Genomic DNA, 6,556 nt, shown 5'->3' on the forward strand with positions numbered 1-6,556 from the left:
TTGCAAAAGCTCATATTCAGGGATGTCCATAGAATTGAGAATAGCCTTGGAAAAATTAGTTTTGTCACTCTTAAAATCAGGAAGGGATTTTTGGTGTGTTTGACAATATGTTCCAAAGAATAGTTTTGATTTAAATCAGTTACAAAGGATTATTAGTAATTATCTTTCAAACTCCAACTCATTTGTATTACAAAGATATTTCAAATTAGTCTCCTTAGTAACATGCACAAAAAATCCTAGCCAATTTTATTCAATTTAATTCTTACTAATTATTTACTTTTGTTAACCCCTCCTCTTTTTTTTAATTGTACAACTACTATAAAAATAATGTGTACAGGACCAGACATGGTAGCATGTACCTTTAGTCCCAACACTTGGGAGGCAGAGGCTTATTTGCCTCTTAAGTTGTTAGAAGCCAGCCATGAGAGAGTTGCAGGCCAATTAAGGCTAATTGCAAAACCTTGTCTCAAAAAGCAAACAAAAAGAACAACATTGTGCATATAAATGGAATGCTATTCATCAGCAGTAATAGCTTATTTTTTATTTGTACTTTGTGGAATTGGAAACTTGAAGAATACTTTGAACCATTTATGAACCATTTAGCTTGATTTGTGGTATTACAAAATCAGATCCTCCCCCCTCCCCAAGAGTATGGCTCTTTTTTTTTTTTTTTTTTTTTTTTACTTTTGAGGCGTTTATTGATAATACCTCTTTCATATTGGCAAAGTGCTTACCTAGCAATCACCATGATTGCATAAACCAGGAATGAAGGCAAGTACTTTTAATCCCAGAACTCAGGAAATAATGGACAGGGTCAGAAGTTAAGATATTCCCAACAACATGGGAAGTTTGAGTTCAATTTTGGACCCTGTTTTACTCTGGGCTTGAATTTGGGATCCTGTCCAACCTTCTGTGTACCTGATCACATGCCTGTTCCCTTCAGGTCTATAGTATAAAAGAAATGTTTGTTGTTTGTTTTCATACCTGCTATAAAGTTAAACAAGTCTTAGTTCAGCATTTAATATTACTATCTACAAATGTGAAGATTTTAGAGAAAGCCTGTTTTTTTTAAAATCCTTTTTCTCTCATTGCTAGTAAATTTTTGAGTTCTGCTACTCTTACTTTGCTTATCCCTAGATGTAATTTTAATTTTGTTGTGTACAGTAGTTCAGCCCACTCAGTGCCAAAAGTTAAGCTTCACTTTGAGCCCAGCCTGCTCCATGTTGATGATCTGTGGTGAGGGGAAATAGGAAGATGAATATCTGGCTGTACCATATTGCTACCAACACTAATTGGTAAAAATCTGAGGAAATTCTTTTTTTTGGGGGGGGGGTGTCTTGTGTGGGTATGTACACCTTTGTGGAGATCAGAGGAAAACTTTCTGTGGTTATTTGCCTCCTACTCTGGCTTCCACAGACCAAACTCAGCCTTATGGCAAGCACATTTATTTACACACTGAGCCATATCAGTAACCCCTTTTTTGTTTTGTATCCCCAAGATAAGGTCTCACTTTTGTTGCTGTGGATGTCCTGAAACTCAACTATGTAAACCAGGTTGGCTTCCTCTACAACTTTATGTTTTATTTTGAAGACAGGGTTTCTCTTTTGTTGCTGTGGCTGTCCTGGAACTTAATCTCTATACCAGGCTGGCTTCAAACTCAGATCCACCTGCCACTGCCTCCCAAATGCTGGGACTAAAGTAGTGTGCTACCACTGCCCTGTGAAAAATGTTTTTCAAGATATGATTTCTCTGTGAAATAGTCCTGACTGTCCTGGAACTCACTCTAGGCTAAGTTGGATCAAACTCATAGAGGTCTGCCTGCCTCTGCCTCCTAAGTGCTGGGATTAAATGCCTGTACCACTACTGCCCAGCGTCTTTTTTTCCCTTGCCTCTTAAGAATTTTTAAGGTCATATCCACTATTTAAACTATTGAGGAGGGTCTACAAATCATGTTCCAGAACAGGATCCAAAACTACACAGAGAAACCCAGTCTCAAGGGGGAAAAAAAAAAAAAAGGAGGAGGAAAGACTTTCTGGCACCACCTGCTTTCCCCATACATAGTACTTTTTCCCTTACTGAGAGTTCTTTGGTTGTTACAATGCTAGGGATTTAACTAAGGGCCTTGTACATGCTGAATATAAGCCCTCAACCTTTTAAATGTTTCCTTTATCCCAGGCTTTCAAGATAGGTTTTCTCTGTTTTGCCATGGCTTTCCTGGAACTTGCTCTGTAAACCAGGTTGGCTTCAAATTTAGAGATCCACCTGTCTCTGGAGTGCTGGCATTAAAGGTTTGTGCCACTGCTCTCTGGCTGAATGTTCCTTTTTTAAGGTGATATGACAAGGTACAGAATTTGTTTAGCATTTTCCACGTTAATTTTTTGGAAGTTAAGGAATGGGCAGCCAAGATGGTCGTGGTGGGACACGACTTTAATCCTAGCATTGGGATACAGACGCAGGTGAATCTTAAGTTTTAAGTCACCCTAGTCTACAGAGTCAGTTCCTGGACATGAAGATCCTAAACAGGAAGTTGGGGCAGACCTGAATGAAGGTCTAGCACTTAGGAGGAGGATATGGATGAAGTTCTATACTGGTTTGAACAATCCTTCATTTAGAATCCTTCATATCTGGAGATGTATTTTAAGATGTCTAGCTGAATTTAAGCACTATACTGTGGGAAAGCTAACCCAGGACTTTGAACATACTAGGTAGGCAAGTGCTATAGCGCTGAGCTATTCAGCCCTTTGAGGATTTTTTTTTTTTTAAAGCATGGTATCAACTACATGATAGTATTCCTGACTCTTCAAGACAAGACTCTATAAAAATAAAGATCTTTGAGAAGCAGAAAGATTCCTACTTTGTGAAGAGGTTTTTATTTGTGGCACTGGAGTTCATTCAAGTAAGAGACCTGATTTGAACCAGATGCCTGGGTTTCAGTGCCACTTTGAATCAAATTAAGGCCAATTCCTGTTTGCTCAACTTTTTCAAGATTAAGTCAAATGATGGTTTCTCATTTGGTTATTCAATTGGAGGCAGGGGCCTAAAATGGAAGATTAGATAGCTCTATAATATCACTTTGCAATTCAAACTACTCAGTAGTACCTCAAGTCACAGATGAGCAGTTTCAACAGCATAGTGAAACCCATAGTGTACCTTTAATTAGATTTGAGTATAAATGAGTTACCAACTGCTACCTACTACTAAGTTCTATATTGACCTTTATCTTAGATGGTGTGCCCTGTCTTTAGGGGGGCTGGAGGGATGGCTCAGAGGTTAAGAGCACTGGCTGTTCTTCCTGGGGACACAGGTTCAATTCCCAGCACCCACATGGCAGCTCATAACTCTTTGTAATTCTGGTTTCAGGGGATCTGACACCTTCATACCAATGCAAATAAAGTTAAATAAGTTATTTAAAAAAATCTTTAGGACTGGAGACATAGAGCTGTCTTAGCCTTTAATCCCAGTTCTTGGAAGGCAGAGGCAGGCAGATCTTTAAAAAACAAAACAAAAAACCTTGCCTAGCATGCCTCAGCACTAGGAAACCTGTTTGAGCTTTGAGAGCCACCTAAATTGTAATGTCATACAAACCTGTAAGATGAATTGCAGCTCAAATAATTATTAATGTAATGACCTCTGAGACTTAAACATTTAACGCCTAATATCCTGGTTGTTCCCTGATTATTAAGTGTATCTGACCCATCTTTCAGCAGCTGCAGAGCTATAGAAAACCAACCCAAACTGAAGAAGTTCATTATTCTGTCTTTAGGGTGTGACACATCAATCCCTATCCACGCTAATTCTTTGTTTTATTTTTTTGTTTGTTTGGTTTGGTTTGTTTTGTGAGACCCGGTTTTTCTGTGTAGCTATACTGGAACTAGCTCCTGTAGACTTAAGTGGCTGGCCTGGAACTCAGGACCATCTGCTTCTGCCTCCCAAGTGCTGGAACTAAAGGCCACTGCCCAGCTTATTGAAAGCTCTTTTAAGGAAAATGCTACATAATTACCTATTCTGTCAGCGACTAAAAGAATGCTGACACATGAAAAGTTCACTAGTGGTCTGGTGGTAGTGGCAGTGTACACCTTTAGTCCCAGCACTTAGGAGACAGGCTGGCTGGTCTCAGTGAGTTTGATGCCAACCTGGTTTGCAAAGCCATGCAGAGAAACCCTGTCTGGAAAAACAGAAGTTCCAAAGTGTTGACAAGGTGAACTCATTGTCATCCTAACCTTTGAGAGGCTGGGGCATGGGAACCATTAATGGGCAGCTAGTAAGCCATCTACCAAGAATATCTCACTTTCAAAAAGAATTTAAAAAGCATTAAATAATGAAATTCTCAAGTTATTCAGAAATCACCTTACTTCAATGATAGCTTCTATCATTAACTTTCACATTATTTATGCTCTTGTGCAGACTTGTTTTTGGGTTGTTTTGAGACGTTTCCACTATGTGTCCCTGACTGTTTTGGAGTTCAGTATGTAGACTATAGACTTTTCAGCTCAGAGACCAGCTTGCTTCTGTCTCCTGAGAATTAAAGGAATGTTGACACTATGATAATCTTTTTTTAAAGGGGGGGTGCTGGCTTAGGACATCCGTATGTACCTGAGTATGAGAAACTGAGCTGAACTGCTGATCCTTCTACCCTTAATGTGTTGGTGTGTGCCACCATGCCTGGTTTTATTTAGTGCTTGGTCACTAAATAAAATACAAAATAAAGCATGGTACACAGGCTAAGATATCCTCAAGCTTTTTTTTTTTTTTCCTCTCAAAGTCTCTGGTACCTCTGCTTCTGAGTGCTGGGATTCTAGACTAGCATGCTCGGATTAATACTGGGGATTTAACCTAGGTAGGCCCTTCATGTCTTAGGCACACATTTTGCCACTAAACTATACTCCTGGCCCTCGTTTTTCCTTTGAAACAGTTCTTACTGAATTGCCAATTAGACCTTAAAGTTGGAATCACCCTACCTAATCTTCCTTAGTAACTCATGATCCTTCCTACCCCAGTATTAGATAATGAACTTGGGGCCTTGTATGCTAAAGAAACCATACTTCTGCTTTTTATTTGGGGACAAGATATTAAGTTCTCAGGGTTGGCCTGCAATTTCAGTGTAGCCCAAATAGGTCTGAGTGTTTTATTGGTTTAGTTTTTGGTTTGGGGGTTTGGTTTTGGCTTTTGAGAGGGTTTTCCTGTGTATCCCTGGCTGAACTGGAACTCACAGTGTATACCAGGCTGGCCTCAATCTCACAAAGATGGCCTGCCTCTGCTTCCTGAATGCTGGAATTAAAGGAGTTCAACACCACCATTTGCTGAGTTACCTTGTTCCCTATCTGGGATTCTAGAGGGGTGCTGTTAGGTGTGGCTTCAACCTAATTTTTAGAGGTGTTTGAGTTTGCCAAATGTTTGATGCCTCCTGCTTGTAACTTCAAAATATGGATATGGAAAAGGGTTGTATGAGTTCAAAATGAGCATTGGGTACAGAGTGAAACCCTGTCTGGGGTGGGGGGGGGGGGTTAGAGAGATGGCTCAGAGTAGAGAGATGGCTCAGAGGTTAAAGGTATATACTGCTTTTGGCAGAGGATCTACAATCAGCTCTATGCACTCACGTGGAGGTTTGCAACCAACAACCTTTTAATCCAGCTCTAAGGTTTAGGCACCCACACAGATGCCATACATATAGACAAGTGTTATGAAATGTCTTTAATCCCTGCACTCAGGAGGCAGAGGCAGGTGGATCTCTGTGAGTTTGAAACTAGCCTGGTCCACAGAGGCAGTGCCAGGATAGGTTCTAAAGCTACACAAAGAAACCCTGTCTTGAAAAAAATATGTATGTATGTATGTCTGGATTCTGTTGTTCCTACCTACCTTGGACTGTTTTCCAGGTTCCTTGACAATACTGCTTGCTTTTAAGGCTCAGATTTACAACAAACAGACTTGTTTCATTTCTTTTTTTTTTTTTTTTTTTTTTTTTTTTTCTGATTTGAGGAGGCTTGTTTCCTGAGGGCCACTCCAATTGGCTATAGCATCCTTTAGATAAATGGCAACTCAGTCTTTCCTCTTACAGCTGTACGCTTGCTCGACAGCAGCAAAGTCAAACTTTCCCTTCTAGTTAGCTATAAATTGTGGGGCCTCAGCTTAGTCGTTTGTGAACCTGCTTTGAGATGAGTGGCAACCATACAATTTAGTATACAGTTCTGTAAATGTAGGTGGTGTAGTTGAACTATTAGAACACCCATGTTGGCTTTGATCTGGCCAAAAATAAATACTGAGAAGGAGTAACACCCCCCCTTGTCACCAAGATTGGCCCAGGGCAAAAAATGCTACCTGAGGGCTACACAAGAGTGCACTGAATTCTTAGGGTAAAGTGGATGTCACTGATACCAAGAGCTTTGAGTAGTATAGAAGGATAAAACCATAGAGAATTTTGTTGTTTCAGTGGATAAAATAATGTTTTGTTTTGTTTTTGAGGATTCAAATTTCAGTTCCAAGTTCATTTTCCCTTTATCAGAGAAAAGATATTTAATGGGTCTTATGTCATCTTTCAAAACACAAAGATTTTCACACC

Source organism: Phodopus roborovskii, unplaced genomic scaffold (genome assembly GCF_943737965.1).
Source record: "Phodopus roborovskii unplaced genomic scaffold, PHOROB, whole genome shotgun sequence".
In the NCBI taxonomy this organism is placed as follows: domain Eukaryota; kingdom Metazoa; phylum Chordata; class Mammalia; order Rodentia; family Cricetidae; genus Phodopus; species Phodopus roborovskii.